Source organism: Microcaecilia unicolor, chromosome 8 (assembly GCF_901765095.1).
Source record: "Microcaecilia unicolor chromosome 8, aMicUni1.1, whole genome shotgun sequence".
Classification (NCBI taxonomy): Eukaryota; Metazoa; Chordata; class Amphibia; order Gymnophiona; family Siphonopidae; genus Microcaecilia; species Microcaecilia unicolor.
Window position 1 is genome coordinate 180,446,903 of NC_044038.1, and position 20,703 is coordinate 180,467,605.

Here is a 20,703-nt window from a genome sequence, read left to right on the forward strand (position 1 = left end):
TTGCTTTTATTGTTGTTGTTATTTATTTATTTATTTATTATATAAAGCAGGATGATTGTATCTTAGTGTATTTGTTTACTTTGCTTTATATGACTGGCATTCTTTTCATAGTAATTTTTGATTTTATTATGTACATTGCTTTGATTTTTGCTGTATCTAAATGATTAAGCAAATTTTAATAAACAAAATGTCCTGTTTTGTGAAGGGCCACTGCCTGGCAAAGACTAGAGTGCAGGTGATTTTAAGGTATTGACAGGGGCGCAGATGGCATGGGGATGGAGGTGTGGGAGACGGGATCGGAGGCATGGGAGATGCATTCCCTGTTAAAAATTCCTGGCTACACCACTGTATGTGTACCTGGGACCTTTTATGTGAAGTCCATTGCAGTGCCCCCTAGGTTACCCCACTGCTCTGCTGGGATGTCCGTGTAGCCAGTCTAAGACTGCTGCCCCTCCCCCCCGACATCCCAATGGCTTGTTTTTATGCATTTTTCCCTTGGATGTTGTTTATTTGAAAATTGCATTTAAAGAAAAATGCACTGAGTACAAAAAATCTAAAATAAGGTGATTTTCAAACCAAAAAGACATTTTTCTGGTTGGAAAATGACCATGTCTGGCACTGGATTTTTGGACATCACATTTAAACAGCATATCGGAAATGCCCCTCAACATGTCACTGAATAGCCCAAGTAAAGACACCTTTGTTAACAGTCCCATGGACCATGCTACTCACTCTTAGCTACTATCCGACTTACTTATGAAGTTGCAATAACTAATTATATACAGGGTCAGCCCTACCATTGAGCAATTATGTTTTTCATATATGGCCTTGCTTTTCAGCCCCTACTGACTTACTCAAATGAGGCCCCAGAAGGATTCCTTGGATCTCTCTACAATCCCCACAGACTGTGCCTTATCAGATAATATAACTCCTTGAACCTGCAATCTCCAGAAATTATTTTAATGACAGACATATTAATCATGCTGATTTGGCAATGGTTGTAACGTAATCTTGTCCACAGTGGGGCAAAGTGGCAGGGTATTAATTGCTCTCCATCCCCAAATACTGCACTTTTGATGCCTTGCCTTGTCTGGATCCAGTTCTTGCCCTGTCCTGCCTCGCTCCATCTGGACCCAGCCAAGTTCTAGCCGAATCTGCCTAGTTTCCAGTCCTGTCTTGCCAAGCCTTGCTTATCTTGTTTCTAGTCTAACCTTGTCTTCTGTTCCTGCCTTGTTTGCCTTGTCTTCAGCCAAGCTCTGCCTGTGTCCAGGCTGAATTATGCCTTGCCTAGTACTCTGCCTAGTGCTGAGTGACTCACCTGCTGTGGTCAGTCCATGGCTATGGCCCAAAGGATCACTTCCCCTTGAACTGTGACATTAGATTTACAGCCATGTCAGTCTCCTATGGTACTCCTTGTCTTCTGTCACTCAATCCTCAATTTTCATTTCCATTTCCCCTCCCTTTCTCCTTTTCTCTTTTGTATAATTTTGGATTTTAACTACGATGCTAATTGGAGAAGAGAAAACTACATGAACCCACATATCTTGTCATGCATCTGTGGGTCCATGTGAATTAAATTGTCCATTTTGTATTATGCTCTTCTGGTTCCCTGTGAAATAAAATGGTAACAGGGGCCATATTGAGGGCTGTGTGAGTGGTGGGGAAAAAGGGAGTTGGGGGACCAAACTCAGTCTTCATCCATTGTGTCCTCTTCCTGGCCAAGGCGCAGGGTGGGAACACCAGGGGACATGTTGTACAGGGCACGATTCCAGCTCGGAATGGTCCTGATTGGAAAATTTGTCACTTTAATGACTTCTATCTTACTATTAAAGTTGATGGTGCTAGATGAACTAGGCTCATTATTCACAAGACATTTCCTGCTAACCTTAAAGACCCTTAGGAAGTGTTAAAATAATTTGTCCAGTAGCTATGTCCTTCCTTGCACATGAATTACACTCTAACTCAAGCCTCTGGCATTCTGGAAGGAGTTTATTTTCATTCCTTTTCCTGGTAGATAACAGAACCAAGTGTTTTGATAAACCTGATCATTTCCAGAATTATATTCAAATCCAGTACCAATGGGCTAGATGCTTTTGCCTGGAAATGTCAACAACATCTCAATAAGTGTACACCCTGCCTGGCTCCATTCCTTCCTGCCTCCTTGCTATTTGGGACTCGGTAAGGCCCTACACTGCTGAAGTTTCCTCAGTGACAGGAACATTTGGAAGAGCAGTCAGCTTAGGACAATAATAATAAAAGCTTGCTCTGTCTCTTATTCAATGTCAAAGGGCGTATCCTCACTATCTTGGTCATCTAATTAAATTTAAATCAGAATATGGGGTGTACAGAATTAAGTTTTCTTTTTTTGTACTTTTTTTTGTGCGTGATGGATGGATCCAGTCTTCTGAGTTATGTGACTACAGCTGATGGTTAGGACTATCATTATGAATTACTATGACATTATCAGGCTTATTTTTGAAAGAGAAGGGCGCCCATCTTCCGACACAAATCGGGAAATAGGCGTCCTTTTCTCAGGGTTGCCCAAATCAGCATAATCGAAAGCCGATGTTCGGAGTCCTCAACTGCTTCCCGACGCAGGGACAACCAAAGTTCACGGGGGCGTGTCAGCACTGTAGCGAAGGCGGGACTGGGGCGTGATTAAGAGATGGGCGTCCTCGGCCGATAATGTAAAAAAGAAGGGCGTCCCTGACGAGCACTTGGCCAACTTTACTTGGTCCATTTTTTCTTGTGACCAAGCCATGAAAAGGTGCCCAAACTGACCAGATGACCACCAGCGGGAATCGGGGATGACCTCCCCTTACTCCCCCAGTGGTCACCAACCCCCTCCCACCCTAAAAAAAAACAAATTTTTTTTTTTTGCCAGCCTCTATGCCAGCCTCAAATGTCATACCCAGCTCCATGACAGCAGCATGCATGTCCCTGGAGCAATTTTAGTGGGTGCAGTGCACTTCAGCCAGACGGACCCAGGCCCATCCTCCCTACCTGTTACACTTATGGTGGCAAATGTGAGCCCTCCAAAACCCAGCCGAAACCCACTGTACCCACATATAGGTGCCCCCTTCACCCTTTAGGGCTATGGTAGTGGTGTACAGTTGTGGGGAGTGGGTTTTGGGTGGGGTTTGGGGGGCTCAGCACCCAAGGTAAGGGAGCTATGCACCTGGGAGCAATTTGTGAAGTCCACTGCAGTGCCCCCTAGGGTGCCCGGTTGGTGTCCTGGCATGTCAGGGGGACCAGTGCACTACGAATTCTGGCTCCTCCCACGGCCAAAGGGTTCGGATTTGGTCGTTTTTGAGATGGACGTCCTCAGTTTCCATTATAGCCGAAAACCGGGGACGACCATCTCTAAGGTCGACCATCTCAACATTTAGGTCGACCATCTCTAAGGTCGAGCTAAATGTTGAGATTTGGGCGTCCACGACCATATTATCGAAACGAAAGATGGATGCCCATCTTGTTTCGATAATACGGGTTTCCCCACCCCTTTGCGGGGCTGCCTGCGAGAACACCCTCATGAAAACTTGGGCGCCCCATTCAATTATGCCCAGTGGTAAATTTTTTACCGACTTGCAAGCCGGTTGTTCCTGAGATCGAGCCGGCTCTCCTTCCTCCCTCCCTCCCTCCTACAGGGTCCGGTGGTGTCTCACCTCCCTTGTCCAGCGAATTCTTCCTTCCCCGCTGCTGGATCGCTCTTTAAAAATGGCCGCCGAGACTTCCAGCGGCGGCCTAGTGAGACTTCTGCTGAAGTCTTGGAGGCCGCCCTTATAAGTCTCGGTGGCCATTTTGAAGAGCGATCCGGCAGTGGGGGAGAGTCAGCGCCGGCAGCGGGCAGGCAAGATTGCCTGCCCCGAAGAATTTGTTGAACAACCTCGGTGGCTGGAGGGGGTGGCAGGGGAGAGAAGGGAGTCGCTGGACATGGGTGGCTGGAGGAGGGGCAGGGAAGAGAAGACAATCGCTGGCATGGGTGGCTGGAGAGGGGCAGGGGAGAGAGGACAATCGCTGGCATGGGTGGCTGGAGAGGGGGAAGGGGAGAGAGGGCAATCACTGGGTATGGGTGGCTGGAGGGGGGCAGGGGAGAGAGGACATTCACTGGGGTGGCTGGAGGGGGGCAGGGGAGAGGACAATCGCTGGCATGAGTGGCTGGAGGAGGGTCAGGGGAGAGAGGACAAACACTGGGTATGGGTGGCTGGAGGGGGGCAGGGGAACAAAGAGAATCGTTGGGTATGGGTGGCTGGAGGGGAGGGGAGGGCAGGGAGAGAGGAGGGTTGCTGGACATGGGTAGATGGAGGGGAGGGCAGGGGGGAGAGGAGGGTTGCTGGACATGGGTGGATGGAGGAGAGGGAAGGGAGAGAAGAAATGCTGGACATGGATGGAGGGGAGGGAAGAGTGAGGAAGGAGATGAGGGAAAAGGAAGAGAGGAGAAAAACTGCACATGGATGAAGAAAATAGGCAGAAGCTGGATCCACTGGACAGTCAAGTCTGTGGAGGACCCAGCTTTTACTTACGGATGTAGGGCAAGAAATGAAGAAGAAAGACGGAAAGTAAAGAAATAAATGGAAAGGAAGCCTTGGAAATGGAGTTAAGAGGACAGATATCAGCAGAATCGGACGCTGGGCCAGCATGATCAGAAAAACAAAGTCACCAGACAAGAAAGGTAGAAAAAAATCATTTTATTTTCATTATAGTGTTTGGAATATGTCCACTTTCAGAATCAGGTGCTCAACATTAAAAGTTTATATTTATTTACTTATTTATGGCATTTTATCCCACATTAAAAATGAATTAGATTGGAACCTGGGATCATTTAATTTTTTTTTCCTGGATTAATGCATTGCCCCCCCCCCAGGCTCTCTCCCCGGCTATAGCCAGCTCTGCAATTTGGTGGGGGGGGGGGCGCAGAGGTGGACGAGGGGCGCAGAGGTAGATGGGGGGGGGGCGCAGAGGTGGACCGGGGAGAGAGCCTGTTGTTAAACATTTACCAGCACACCACTGATGTCATACAGAGGAATCAATGAATGCCTAGTGAAGAACATGGATCCTATAAAGACATATTATTCTTGGAATGATAATCACCATTTTAGCTCCTTCCTGGTATGATAGCACCATTTTACTATGAAACTGTACTGTACTGAGGCTACACTAACTAATGATGCAGTATTTATGCATTGTGCTAATGATATAGTCATTAAAATGAACAGTTTATAAACTGTGCTGCCTAGTAACTAGAAACAATAATTACTCATGTGGTGACTGGGTTCACCACATGTAACCACAGATGAGGAAGTCTACTGGAGAAATCCTCCTACCTAGATCTGAAAACCAGCTGGGTTAATTTATACTGTTAAATCGGGGAGGGGAGGGAAGTCACATAAAGATAGGAATGGAGACAAGAGGTAAAGCTGATAGGCACTCAGACCCACCATTATCATTTGCTTCATTTACTTTTTAGCTTTGAATTAATGGATCTGGTTGAGGTGCCTGGAGCAACCAAAAACTAAGGACCCTAAAAATGAGCACGCACTAATGCTAGAGACATCCATAGGAATACATGGGTATCTCTCGCATTAGCGTGCGCTAAAAACGCTAGGGCAACTTTGGCACGGCTTAGTAAACAGGGCTCTTCATGAACAATTAAAGAAATTGTGGACTCAAGTGGTTCTCTCATCTGGACTCTTTACTTCAAGTCTCTAGCCACTTAGGTGCTCCTGGTTTTGGAGAGACCAACAGAGTTGCTGAAAGTCTGATTCACTCAGCGGATATGAGGAAATCTTGAGGAGGTTAATTCCTCACGGAAGAATGCAGACTGGTATTCTCTCACACAAGCCCTTGTTTTGTGTTTTGTTCTGACATTTGCTAAGACCTGTCAGAAAGTCAGGAGTGCAGCTGAGTCAGATTGCCAGCAGCGATCTCCAAATGGAAGGAGAGGCCTTTTGGATAACTCCTCATGGTCTGACACTGTCATTTCCACAATGATGTGGTCATGATGCATATCAATATCTTAAAACTGTGTCTCGGTGTAAGGTTAATTTTCCTCTCACATGCTGTGCTCGTGGTATATTTTATGCTTTGTCATGCCTCCTGAAATGTAGATTCTGATTGGCTTCTGCTTCCTTTCCTCTTGTTGAAGTCATCTGAGTATTTCAAACCTATTGGTTATCACACACATGTGTTGTATTCGCACTCAGAGAGGACATTGTCTTCCCAGTAACTGAACACTTCCTTGATATTGTGAGAGGTGAATTCTTTACATCATATTATAAGGCCACTAAGGCCTTTAAAGAAGAACTTATTAGTCCAGGGGCATAGCCAGACACTCAATTTTGGGTGGGCCTGGGCCCAAGATGGGTGGGCAGAAGAACTCCACCCTATCTCACAGTGATTTGGTCTCTACCTCTCTTGCCTGCATGCCATATGGTCTCTCAAATATCCCCCCTCCCCAACATACTTTATAAATAGAAGATTTTCACTGGAGCGAGCAGCAACTAATACTCACTGCTCATGTTGGCCCCATAGCCTTGCCTCTGATGCAACTTCCTGTTTCTGCATAGGTGGGAATACATCAGAGGGAAGGCTGTGGGGCCAGTGCACAGTATGTATCAGTCGCTGCTCGATGCAGGCAAAGATCTGCTATTTACAAGGTATGCAGGAGGGGCAGTTGTTGGGAGTTTTCAGCTGGTGTGGCTTGGGGATCCCTGCCTGCCAAATCATAGGTGTGCTGCTACTGGGTGGGCCTGGGCCCACCCGGCCCACCTTTGGCTACGCCACTGCTTATTACACTATTGAAGGCAATAGTGACATGGAGGAGTTGCCTATTGGTTAGTGCAGTTGCCTGAGAATGTGGGGAAGTGGGTTCAATTCCCGCTGCAGCTCCTTGTGGCCCTGGGCAAATCACTTAACCTTACATTGGCCCAGGTACAAAATAAGTACATGTCTATAATATGCAAACTGCTTTGATTATAACCACAGGAAGGCAGCGTATCAAATCCCATCCCCTTTCCCAAAAGGCCATGTGGGCTGTCATGAGCCACTAAGCCACACTGGGACTTCAGTGTCATAAAGTAGGTAGTTTTCTTTCTTTTAAAATTTGTATTAACATTTTCTATTCTATCCTATTCAGGGTATTTATATCCCACTAATATCAATAAAGAATCCAAGTGGGTTACATAAATTCAAAACATATACTGAAAGGAAGGCTTAGAAAATTAATCATTCAGATGTTTTCAATAGTACAATCACAGCAATTAGTTGTGAAATAAGAGATAAGAAAAATGTAGCAAATATAACCCAAAGAAAAATATTTTTAAAATGTTGATTGTCCACAAAATCATAATAACAATAAGAATAAAGGGGTCATTAGAAATACTAAGCAGGAAATCAAAGGAACCAAACGTGAGAACACTTAATCCAGAGACATTACCGTAAGCCCGCCTTTTGGACAATCACACCCTATACAATTCCTCCTTAGCAGAAATAAATACCAACAATTGTTTGGGGTCAAAGAACTTATGTGTTTTACCCTCGCAATTTATCACACATGATCAAGGAAATCAAAATCATAGCAGAAAAAATAAGACGGCCAGAGCTCTGGATCTAAGCACCAGGAATTCCTGGCATCTTTTCTCAGTCATTCTAGCGAAATCAGGAAAAATTTGAACTTGGATCCTAAAATCAATTCACCCATATTATGGTAATATATATGCAAGACTGTGTTACAATCCTGTTTCAATGCCAAAGTCACTGCTAAGGTGGTCTTCTGAGTTATCACTTTCAATAATGACTCTAAGAAGTCTTTATCTAGATTTTCTGAGAGCTTTTGACAAACATCCTCATGACAGATTCCTGAGAAAATTAGAGTCATGGGATAGGAGGCAATGGTCTGGTATGGATTAGGAATTAGTTACTGGACAGAAAACAGAGGGTAGGGTTAAATGGTCATTTCTCTCAATGGAGGAGGGTAACAGTGGAGTGCCACAGGGATCAGTACTGGTACCGATGCTATTTAACATATTAATAAATGATATGGAAATCAGAATGACACAATGCAGAAGACACAAAGCTATTCCAGGTTGTTAAAACACATGCTGACTGTGAAGAATTGCAGGAAGACCTTAGGAATTTGGAAGACTGAGCATCCAAAAGGCAGATGAAATTGACAAATGCAAAGTGATGCACATTGGAAAGAATAATCCGAATCATAGCAAGGCAGAAGGAGATGGAATTTTGAGCCCAACGGAGACTCCACAACTCTTAAGCATGGGCTGTATAGACATTGGGGTCACTGCGGGAACTGGAGGGAGATGACGAGCAACTCTCTTTCTCTTCTTCTCCATACTGAGTTGAGGTTTGAGCTGGCTGAGCAGCACAAGAAAGACGAAAGTATGAAGTGATGGTCAGGGCAACCTTCTCGCTGCCATCTTGGCCCTCTCATAGGGTGGGTAATTTTCAAAACTATTACCTTGGATGAAACAATGCTACAGCCACAATAATGAACTTGAAGGCAAAATGGAGCGCGTAGTGGCACTACGGGTGTAGCCTGACCTGCAGTAAAGGGAGGTGGGCTTTGGAAATACACATGGAGGGAAATTTTCCAGCTATCACATGCCCCCCCCAAACCCTGCTCCCTCCTGCACAAACTTAAGCAGCTGAGTCTGGAGGAGGGGGATGTAGGCTTCTCTGCTCCCAGCGTGATGACCCACAACTGCAGTGCCAGTTTGTTCAATCATCTGCCATGAGAGGGAAAGGTGCCAACCTGCTCAGTTGAACTTTTTTTTTTTTAATGCAAAAACCATTTCTAAAGAAAGAATCCCACTTCCTCCACTGCAGATTTCAGCTCGTATGTGTCAGCACGTCCTGATGTGACTGAAAATAAAAAGAAAAAAGAAAAAAAAGATGTTGCACACACATAAAAAGTGCAAAGCAAGATGTTAGCCAGCACCTGCAGCTCCACATCCAGAGGGGTTATCTAGTCCAGGCCACTGCTTGCATACATCTACTGCTGGAGAATTTGGGTCCTTTAGACAGGAACATACATGGCCTGTCTCCACCAGTGCTTTCAACCCAGTTCTCGGGACACACCTAATCACTCAGGTTTTCAGTATACCCACAATGAATACTGATGAAATGTTTGCATACAATGAAGGCAGTGTATGCATTCAAAACATTGCTCTTGACCTAGTTTTTTTTTTGTGGGGGGGGGGGGGGGGGTGGGATTAGAGTGACTGATGTGTGATCTGGTACTCGGTGTTCTACTCCTTCCTTCCCTCTCTTAAACCCATCTTATCAATGTTATGGAGTTCCATTCCATTATTATTCTAAACCGCCTTGGTGGTTTGTCTGGAAAGATGGTAAATCAAGTTAAATCGGTTTATGTTTATTAGCTCAAGTATATTCACTGTGGATATCTTGAAAACCTGGACTGGCTTGATGTGTCCTGAGGACTGGGTTGAGAGTCACTACTACAGAGGAAAAAGAAGGGATTTTGGATTTAGCTCACGGATTTAGCGTGTGCTAAATGCTAAGAAGCCCAGAGGAATAAAATGGGCTTCTTAGCGTTTACTGCGAGCTAATCAGTAGCACTCCTTAGTAATAAGAGCCCTAAGTATGTACCTGAAGCAATGGAGGGTTAAGTGATGAAAAGGATCTCAAGGAGCAGCAGTGGGTTTTGAATTGAGCTTCCCTGGTCCTTAGCCTGCTTCTCAAACCATTAGGCTATTCTTCAACTCTTACCTATTCACCAACATAATCACTTTGCAGAGGGCTGAGGGCACCCTGAGCTACACTTCCCTGCCACCTTCAGAAGCTCCCCCCCCCCAAAGAAAACAAAACATCATAAATTCAGTGCATAAAGATGAACTGTGTTACACACAAATACCCACTACACTGAGTTGTCACACTAATACATCAGACAGACATCCCAGACTAAGGACCCGCGTAAAGGAGGCTCTGGAGTTAACTGGAGCTGATGGCCCCTAGCCAAGAATTGACCCAGTCAAATGGGGTGGGGGGGACACAACAGGTAGTTGCTAATGAAGCCTCATGGCAGCTAGGCTTATATTTGGTAAGACGTGATTTGAAAGCACAAAACCCCTCTGCGAAAAACTACACTGGCTCCCAATCAAAGAACGCATCGCCTTCAAAATCTGCACCCTGGTTCACAAAATCATCTATGGAGAAGTCGCAAGTTACATGACATACTTGATCGGCTTACCAATTAGAAATACATCCGAATCAACATGAATTTATCTAAATCTGAACTACCCAAGCTGCAAAGGACTTAAATACAAAACAACTTATGCAACTAGTTTTTCCTACATAAGCACACAACTGTGGAATGCATTACCAAAAGCTTTGAAAACGACGTACAACCACCTAAACTTCCGGAAATCACTAAAAACCAATCTGTTTAAAAAGGCATACCCTACTGATCCAACTTAAATGCCTAATCTCTGCAACACAACCAAACTAAAGCACGTAATGGACATAACACAACTCTTCCGTTCTCCGATTCCCTAATGTGGTTGTGCCACATGAACTTGATCTTACCACAACATCACCCTGTATTTGTTCACACCGGAGTATGCAAAGGCCTCTCTGGTACTATGTAAGCCACACTGAGCCTATAAATAGGTGGGAAAATGTGGGATATAAATGTAACAAATAAATAAATGAAAACCCAAAGAAAAAGGAGGAAATTAACAAGCCAAAGGCTCTATAAAATAGATTGTACTTCATTTGAGCTGGGCTCAGGCCAAGGCCATGCTAAATTCCAGTAGGCCAAAGGGCTCTTTCCCCCTGGAATACTCAAGAGTTTGCTCCCTGAAAAAATGACCGACAGTCTTGTTGAGTAAATATAAATATAAACTTTCCTGTTAATAAACAGCAAACTCAGAACCATTTAAAATAATAAAAAACAGTCAAATATATACAGTTCAAATGCAAAGGCCATAAGTGAAATCCAAATAATGTTCCATTTCTCTCTGGCCTATCTCAGGGTTGTTTCTGAGCACTGGTAGCATCCCGCTAGAAACGAGACTCTTCTGCTCTCATTCCTCTCCTGCCTGGGATGTCCTCTCCTACCAGACGCTCCTTCTCTTAAGGCGCCTCACACTGGAGAAACCAGCTGCAGGCATCCTTTACCCTTGAGCAAGGATGTCATCCACCAGTCACTACAGGTTTTCACCCATTTTGCTGCAGGACTTCCCCCTTGGTGCTCATGGTCTTGGTAGAGGTGGCCAACCAAATGCCCCATTTCAACCAACTCAACCCTTTTCATCAACTCCTCACCCTGCCCACTAGGGCCGGGACTCTCTGCATCTACCCACAGGGATAGTTGCTCTATCACTTCTTGTCATAGTGACCCCCAGAATATCCTCCCACTTTTAGTAGAGGCACTTTTCAGGGTGTGTGTGTGTGTGGGGGGGGGCCTTCATTAAACTTTGTGCATTCAGCTCTGACATCCTGAAAAGTGGAATGGACTGTAGCAGAATGCATACATGGCTAATCCATAGGGGGAAAAAAAGTCAGAACTGTACACTAACAACAGCTGGACAGCTGACTTTTACATTCTCCCAATTTCCTGCTCTACTACTCGTCTCATATCCCTTCAACTGCCCTCTAAGAACCCGAGTCTCAAGCATTCCAGAAGAGAAGATAATGGAAGAATTATTTTATTCTTCATGGACAGGTTCCAATGCACATAGTCAACATTCTTTGTTTAACTCACAATTAGTCGTGCCTCAGACTAGACCACTCAAAAGGCTGCTAAGTCTAAGAAGATTCAGCAGAACTGTGTATCACTATACTGAGGTCTGCAGCTTTCTTTAGAAGGGGAAAAGACTTTTATATTTTAATAAAACATTGGTTCTTCATGGTTTCGGTGCTTTTCACACACTATGTTCTTGCACAAGCCATGGCCAGACGTATGAGAAAACTGCGGCGAGATCACTGTGTTCCGGAGATGTTTGGCAGTGCCACCAGGGAAAGAACAAGCAATACTTTGGAGAACACAAAGAGGGGCATAATCGAAAGGGATGCCCACATTTTTATGAGGATGTCCTCACAGGATGCCCCCTGAAGGGGTGGGGAAACCCGTATTATTGAATCAAGATGGACGTCCATCTTTCATTTTGATAATACGGTCAAGGACGCCCAAATCTGGAAATTTAGGTCGACCTTAGAGATGGTCGTCCTTAGACTTGGTCGTTTCTGATTTTTGGTGATAATGGAAACCAAGGACGTCCATCTCAGAAACAACCAAATCCAAGCCCTTTGGTCGTGGAAGGAGCCAGCATTCGTAGTGCACTGGTCCCTCTCATATGCCAGGACACCAACCGGGCACCCTAGGGGACACTGCAGTGGACTTCAGAAATTGCTTCCAGGGCATAGCTCCCTTACCATGTGTGCTGAGTCCCCCAACCCCCCCCCCCCCAAAACCCACTACCCACAACTGTACACCATTACCATAACCCTTATGGGTGAAGGGGGGCACCTAGATGTGGGTACAATGGGTTTCTGGTGAGGTTTGGAGGGCTCACATTTACCACCACAAGTGTAACAGGTAGGGGGGATGGGCCTCAGTCTGCCTGACTGAAGTGCACTGCACCCACTAAAACTGCTCCAGGGACCTACATACTGCTGTCATGGACCTGAGTATGGCATTTGAGACTGGCATAGAGGCTGGCAAAAAATATTTTTAAAGAATTTTTTTGAAGGTGGGAGGGGGTTGGTGATCACTGGAGGAGTAAGGGGAGGTCATCCCCGATTCCCTCCGGTGGTCATCTGGTCAGTTCTGGCACCTTTTCATGGCTTTGTCGTAACAAAAAAGGATCAAGTAAAGTCGTCCAAGTGCTCGTCAGGGACGCCCTTCTTTTTTTGATTATGGGTCGAGGACGCCAATGTGTTAGGCACACCCAAGTCCCGCCTTTGCTACGCCTCTGACACACCCCCAGGAACTTTGGTCGTTCCCGTGATGGAAAGCAGTTGGGGACGCCCAAAATCAGCTTTCGATTATGCCGATTTGGGCGACCCTGTGAGAAGGACGCCCATCTTGCGATTTGTGTCGAAAGATGGGTGTCCTCTTTCAAAAATAAGCCTGAAAGTGTAACAAAGCGGAGGAAAACGGGACATTTAATCAAACGCTATAACCTTCTTCTGGCCACCTACAGCAGAGGTGCACTAGTTCAGTCCTTAAAGGCCACATACAGGTCAGGGTATTTCTACTGAATATGTAGGAGATATATTTGCATGCAATGGAGGCATATTCATGAGGGATATCCTGAAAGCCAGGCATGTTTGTGGCCCTCCAGGATTGAATTTGTGACTCCTGAGCTACAGTGTTATTGTTTAGAACTGTGGGGATTAATTGTATTCGTTTTAGGCATAAAGAACACATGAGAGTATCATTAAATTTATGCACACATGGAGCAATGTATGGGGGGGGGGGGGGTAGAGGGGTAAATGTCCTTTTATAAGATACCAAGCAATGTCTTTTGCATAGTACGTACTTTCACTGTGGACTTGCACATGGGCGGAACGTGGGAAATGCTTTCTAGAATCCATGTGTGTACCTGCTCGCAAAAGATTTGAGGTCTGTTTTAGAAATGTTTGTGTTGTTAAGAGCATAAGAATAGCTTTACTGGTCCATAAAGCCCGGTATCCTGCTTCCAACAGTGGCCAAGCCAGGTCACAAGTACCTGGCAGAAACCCAAATAGTAGCAAGATTCATCCTAGTGATCTCAGGGACAATCAGTGGTTTCTCCCATATCTATCAGAATAGCAGACTATGGACTTTTCCTCCAGGAATTTGTCCAAACCTTTTTAAAACCCAGATACACTAACTGCTGTTACCACATCCTCCGGCAAAGAGTTCCAGAGCTTAACTATTCGTTGAGTGAAAAAACATTTCCTTCTAGTCATTTTAAAAGTATTTCTATGTAATTTCATTGAGTTTCCCATAGTCTTTGTACTTTTGGAACGAGTACAAAATCGATGTACTTCTACTCGTTCTATACCACTTGGGATTTTGCAGACCTACACCACTTTATAATTGGTGCACACTAAGTAAAAATATGACGGACTATTGGTAATTAAAACTTGTGTGCACTATTGAGCGTGAAAGACAAGAGCAACATAAGATATGCTGTTGACACATCCAATTGTCATTTCACGCAACTTCACATCCTTACAAAAGTGATCACTTTACGAACATGTGTGTTCGGGCTGCAAGGAAGGTCTCTTAGGATTAGCTCAGGCCAGAGGGAATGCAGCAAAAGGTCTAAGTGTCCCTTAACAAAAGCTTAAGTCCCCTCTCCCCCCTATACTATATCACTAGAGGAGTTCCCCTGTGGCCCTGTAACTCCCATGGCTCTGTTCCCCTCTCACCCCTGTACTGTATCACTAGAGGGGTTCCCCTGTGTCCTGTAACCCCTTGGTCTTTGCTCCCAAAAGACTGCAGCCTTACCTGATTTTTATTTTTAAACATCAGTGTAGTGTTAACCCTACGCTCATTTCTGTTCCTCCACAGCTCTAGTTTCATTACAATGTTTACAGAAACTTATTATAGCTCTGTTTACTACCAAACAGCACCTTCCCATCCCTAGTGTAGAAATTCAGATACTTTTCACCAGAGCGCAGACTCTTCGCCCTGATCTTCTGAACACACCTTTCATCTAAGCAATGGGTGTATTAATGTCTTTTCTTAGTCTCTTATTACATAAGAGCAAGTTGCCACTGAATACAGCTAAACATTCCCTCACAGCCCAGAGACACCTGCTTTCCTTAATATCAGAAGAGCATCAGGGGAGGGGTGGGGTAACCAGACAAGCTAATCTCCTCTCTTCCCCTCCCCCACCCATTGTCACTCTTGGAACTCTCACAGGCCCATTTAATATTGTGAAGTGCTTAGAGGTTATTATGTTAAGCAGTATATTAACCATGGCAATAATAATAATTTTCATAATTATCCCTCAAGCTGGCCCTGCTGAAAGGAAGTCCGCTTTCCTTTATGTTTGCTTGTTAAGCATTTAGAAGGCCCAGAGGAGGCATAATGTTAACAGTTAGGAAGCGTTGTATTCCAGCAAAGAGCAGAGAGCCAGTCAGGTTTTCAGGATATTTACATGATATACAGATTGTGGATAAACCTCTAAACCTGACTGATTGTGGGATCCTGGGGACAGATTTGGGAAGCCCTCATGAGAGAGGATTCAGAATATAATAGGATGATCAGAAGCAATCAATCCAGCTGCTAAGGCAATGAAGAACATGAACATCTGGCTGAGTGGGTGTGGCTCTGGCACTCAGGTTAAAGGCAGAGAGAAGAGCCGTTGAGTCTAAACCTCTGCCAGCTGTTCCAACGATTTCTGCTTTCAGGCCGCCTCTTGCCAAGGAGCTCAGAGGGCAGGGAGGAAACTGGCTGTTCTTGTCAGTTTCCGGACAGTAAAACTCAGCTGGTTGCTGAGGGACCTGAGGAAAGCGGTGAAGCTGGTTCATGATTTCAAATCTCTCATTCAAAACTGACACAAGAAGCAACAGAATCTGGTTGTTTCATTAGTGCGTGCTAGAATGCGGAAATGAATTTAAAAAATAGCAAAGGAAAGGAAAGTTTTTCTCATGCACGCCCAGATTGGTGAGTCTCATCTCCTCAGGCATGTTTTCCTCAATACTCATACTCCAGCTGTGCAACTGACAGTTTGAACACTGTTTCTGCTTTCTGCCTGATTACTGGGATAGACCAACTACAGCTTCACCAAGTGACCTGTAGGAGGTGCTGTTCCTAATATAATCAATTTCACCCAATAAGGTGAATTTTGTTTGCAATCAGAAACAATTTATTGTTTTCTATGTAAAAGGTTATAGCAGGGAAGCAGGTGAATTTCTTCAAAAAGGCAGTAAATAAATCATAATAAATAATTCACTTAAATACATATTTCCATTTCTGAAAGAAATTGATGTTGATTATATTCAAATGAAAACAAAAAAGAAGAAGAGAAACCCCCTAGGAATCAAGGCACAGAGCAAAAATGAAAGTAGGGGAGGACCAAGACAATTCCAAGCCAAGAGTAAAAAGCAATTATATTAGTCAGACTCAATGCAGATCTATGTTTTGGCACTGGGGCGCCTGCCTCAGGAGTCAACAAATCAATCTGGATGGGTGTGGATATCAGTGCACACAAGCTCATGCAGACACTTTACAATTCATGTGAAAAAAACTCAAAAACAGCATCCTTGGTAAATACCAACAGAGTAAAATATTGTGTGTTGCAACTAAATTGCAGGTTTCTCACAAGGAACAGCAATGCTGAAAAAAACGAATAAAACTGCATCCATCTCAAAACAGCTTCAGAGTCATTCCTCCAGGGGCGTAGCCAGACCTCGCGGTGGGAGGGGGCCAGAGCCTGAGGTGGAGGGCAATTTTGGTCTGCCGTCTCGCCGTGTTCCCTCCCCCCTCTCGCTGGCCTGCCGCTCCCCACCCACTGCTGCACCAAATACTTTGGCTGGCGGGGGTCCTCAACCCCTATCAGCTGAAGCCTTCTCCAGCGCCTGAATTTCACTAAAAGGAGAGTGCAGGACGTGAGGGGAAAAGAGAGCAGGGCAGGCAATGCGGCAGCGCCGGAGACCGGCGCTGGACAAGGCTTCAACTGGCGGGGCTTGGGGTATTTGGTGGAGCAGTGGGTGGGGAGCGGCAGGGCAGCAGGGGGAGGGAACCCCCACCAGCAAAACCAGGGGAACAAAGGAAATTCGGGGGGCCCAGGCCCCCATGGCCCCACTTACCTATGCCACTGCAGTCTGTAAAGTACAGTTACGCGCCAACGTGGGAAGAAAAAACTGCAAGACCAGTAGAAAATCCTTTGACTTTCCTGTGCAGTTTTGTAATTCCTACCTGTCTCTTCTAGTTGTGAACCACTGTGTGAAAGTTGCTATATCAGATACAAATAAACTAAACTAAATTATAAAAGTCTTTAATAACTACACTTGCTCCTGTGTGTTAAAAACAGACGCCTAACATGACCGTGTTTCGCCAAAGACTGCTCCAACAGAAATCCGCAGAAGTGGAGAACTCTATGGTCCCATGAGGACACAGAAGCGGATAGGGAAAAGGTGGGTGATGGACCACAGGTTCCAGAGACGAGAGGGACAATCTTGTGTTTAAAAGATTTATTGATCAAACCACTCGACACAACACTGTGTTTCACCTCTAAGGCCTGCTTCAGGCATCTAAAAACAAATATCAAACATATAAATGGCAAGTGACCGACTCACCTGACAATGCGCAGTAGAGACTTCCCTCTCTGTCCCGCCCTCGCGTCGACGTGATGATGTCAGAGGGCGGAACAGAGAGGGAAACGGAGTCGCACTGTTGGCCGCTGCTGCTGGAGCCTGGAAACGAACATCGCGTGCACCAACCTCCTCCCCCCTCCCCCCAGATCCCCGCCGCCGCTCCCGCCCCCCTCTGTATCGGGCCTCCTGCACTGACCTGACAGCGCCTCTCACCTCCGTGTGGAAGCGCTGCAGGCAGCAGCAGAGCGATCTGCTGCTGCCTGCAGCGCTTTCACACGGAGGTGAGAGGCGCTGTCAGGTCAGTGCAGGGGGCCCGGCATGGAGGGGGGAGGGAGCGGCGGCAAGGAGGGTAGCTGGAAGTCTCGCTCATTTTAACGGGCTTAACGGCTAGTAAATGTATAAATGAACAAACTTGTACAATGAATAGCACAGATAAATGATTAAAACAATACAAATAAATGATTAAACAAGTATGAATATAAATGTATGTGTGTAATTAATCAAAATAAAATCAAATTAAATAATGATGTTTAATATCCAGCATGGGAAGGAAACATAGCAGACCAGTTGTAAATGATAATAGTTAACCATTGGTGTCAGTAGAAGGGGTTTTATTTTCTGTTTAAGCTGGTTGGGTTGTTTTGTTTTGCTGTTTTTTTTAAAGGTATTCATCACACAAGCTCTGATTTGCTGAAACTATCACTTTTCTAAGTTAATTCTATTGTGTTTCATTTAATGAGGAAATAGCTTCAGTAGCAGCTGTAGTAAGTGAGGAATCAACCGTGGACTCCAGAAAAGAGAGGCACAACCTTGATACTTTAAAGAAGATTTATTGATAAAAACACTCAACACAGCACCATGTTTCAGCCTATGGCCTGCCTCAAAAGTCTGTTGATGACAAAATCTCCAATGAGAAGTTCTGAGAGAAGAGGACATTTCTGTGGACCCTTCCCATCCCCTTTATCATTTTCATCGTCCTTCTCTGTACCTTTTCTAATTCCACTATATCTTTTTTGAGATGTGGTGACCAGAATTGAACACAATATTTGAGGTGTGGTCGCACTATGGACTGATACAATGGCATTATAACATCCTCATTTTTGTTTCCATTCCTTTCCTAATAATACCTAACATTCTATTTGCTTTCTTAGCCGCCGCCGCTGCCGCACACTGAGCAGAGGGTCTTTGAATTGTGAATAAGTTATTTTGATTAGGTTTCACATACCAGCTTGGCAGGGTCATTCCTAGGGTCAGGCACCCTACCAAAGACATAAGATCAGTAGGGTTATCCTACCCCTTCCCCCATAGGTGTCACTACTGGGGTGCAAATGCACCCCCAAAAATCTTTGTTGCACCTCCAGTGAAAGCTGCACATGAAAGCCCTGATTTCCTGAACGGTTCAAGTAGGTCTGGGGACTTGGGATTTCCTCAATTCTTGATAGAGGCTTTGGTGTTGGTTGGGTAGCAGTGATCCTCCAATCGCAGCTTCCCGTACTAGCTCCCCTGTTCTAAACGGTGGCCTCAAACTATTGCAAGACTATTGCAAGAGGTCACAGCTGCCATTTTGATTCTCAGAGATGGCATGGGCAGCAGAGACTGGGGATTACTGCTACCCATGGGGCAAGTAGGAAGAGGTGCTACATGAGTAGAGGAGTGGCCTAGTGGTTAGAGCACCAGTCTTGCAATCCAGAGGTGGCTGGTTCAAATCCCACTGCTGCTCCTTGTGATCTTGGGCAAGTCACTTAACCCTCCATTGCCTCAGGTACAAACTTGGATTGTGAGTCCTCCTGGGACGGAGAAATATCCAGTGAACCTGAATGTAACTCACCTAGAGCTACTACTGAAAAAGGTGTGAGCAAAATCTAAATAAATGATGGAGAGGGAGAAAGGTTGCATATGAATGGAAGGGAGGGGGGAACTTCTGCACTTGGATAGGAGGGCAGGGAAAGGGAGAAATGCACATGGATGGAAGGGAAGGGAGAGGATGAAAGGCTGTATATGAAGGGAAGAGGGGAGACATGCTTCACATGAAGGGAGGGGAAGAGGGAAAACTAGATAGATTTGAGAAGGAGGCAGAAAAATTGAAAAAAGCTGAATGTGAAAGATCAGTACCAAATAGACATAAGACAGGAAGTGAAGATGAAAGGAGGCGAGAAAAGAAATAACAAATGAACTGGAAAGGAGGTTCTGGATACAGAGTTAAGAGCACAGACAGAAGAAAGCAGAACCAGAGATTGGGGACAAGATAATTAGAATAATAGCATCAAAAGACAACAAAAGTAGGAAAAATTATTTTATTTTCAGTTTAGTGATTGAATTATGTTGGTGTTGAGAGTTTATGTCGGCTTTATTTTGCACTGTACAGGAGGACATGCATTTCCTGCTGTTTCTCTGGTGTTCCACGACATGTAGAGCTTTCAGTTTTTGTTTCCATTTCAGTTTTTGTCTGCATATTTTTTTGTTATTCCCTATTTTGTAACAGGTGAGAGTCAGGTTCTGCATCTGCAACTGAGGGGCACAACATTCTGCTGGCATGAACAGTTCATCTTGTTCCAGTTTCCCAGTAGCAGATTATTTAAGTGCTCCAGGGCTTGTCTTCATAGGTGGGTTAGGGCTATTATGATTTGGTAAGTTTTCTATATCGGCTTTGAGTGTCTTTTTGCCTTTTTTGAAAAAGAAAAATGCTCATGACTAGTGGGGTCTCCACTTAAGATAGAGCAGTGCTGGGCACATCCAGCCAGTTGAGTTTTCGGAATATCCATTATGAAGATGCATGAGTGAGATTTTCATACAATGCCTCCTTGGTATACAGACTTATCTCATACATCTTCATTGTAGACATCCCGAAAACCCGACTGGCTGGGTGTGCCCCAAGGACTGGGTGGAGAAGCACTGCGGTAGAGTCACCATCCAAACAAAACCCCATGTACGTTAAACAAGGTATCTGGCAGTGGAAGGAGCGTGTGCTGTTCCTGAGTCGATTGTCATAATTTGAATATTTTTTTGTGTGGCCAGTTGTAAGGAATTCATTGTTGAGGAATATCAGTTTGTGATACACAACTGGAGTTTCAGAGTTTATATTGAGAGTCTGACTAATCCTGTACAGAATCCAAAATTCACATAGAAGAATTTGTTGAATGATGCTATCAATTATATAATGATGATTTTACTGGGTAGTTTAAACAGGCTAGAGAGGGAAGAATTTCTTTTATGTACAGAAGACTGCTCATTTTACAGCAGAGGGGGGAAGGGGGTTATGTATAGAAATGTCACTTTGACTTGCCCCCCTCACATACCTAGCTTGCCCCCCTATTGCCACCCAAAATACTTATGTCTAGAGATGCCACTGCTCCCCGCCCCCCCCCCCCCCCCCACAAGAGGAGGAGACACTGTACCTTCTGACCTGGTGCC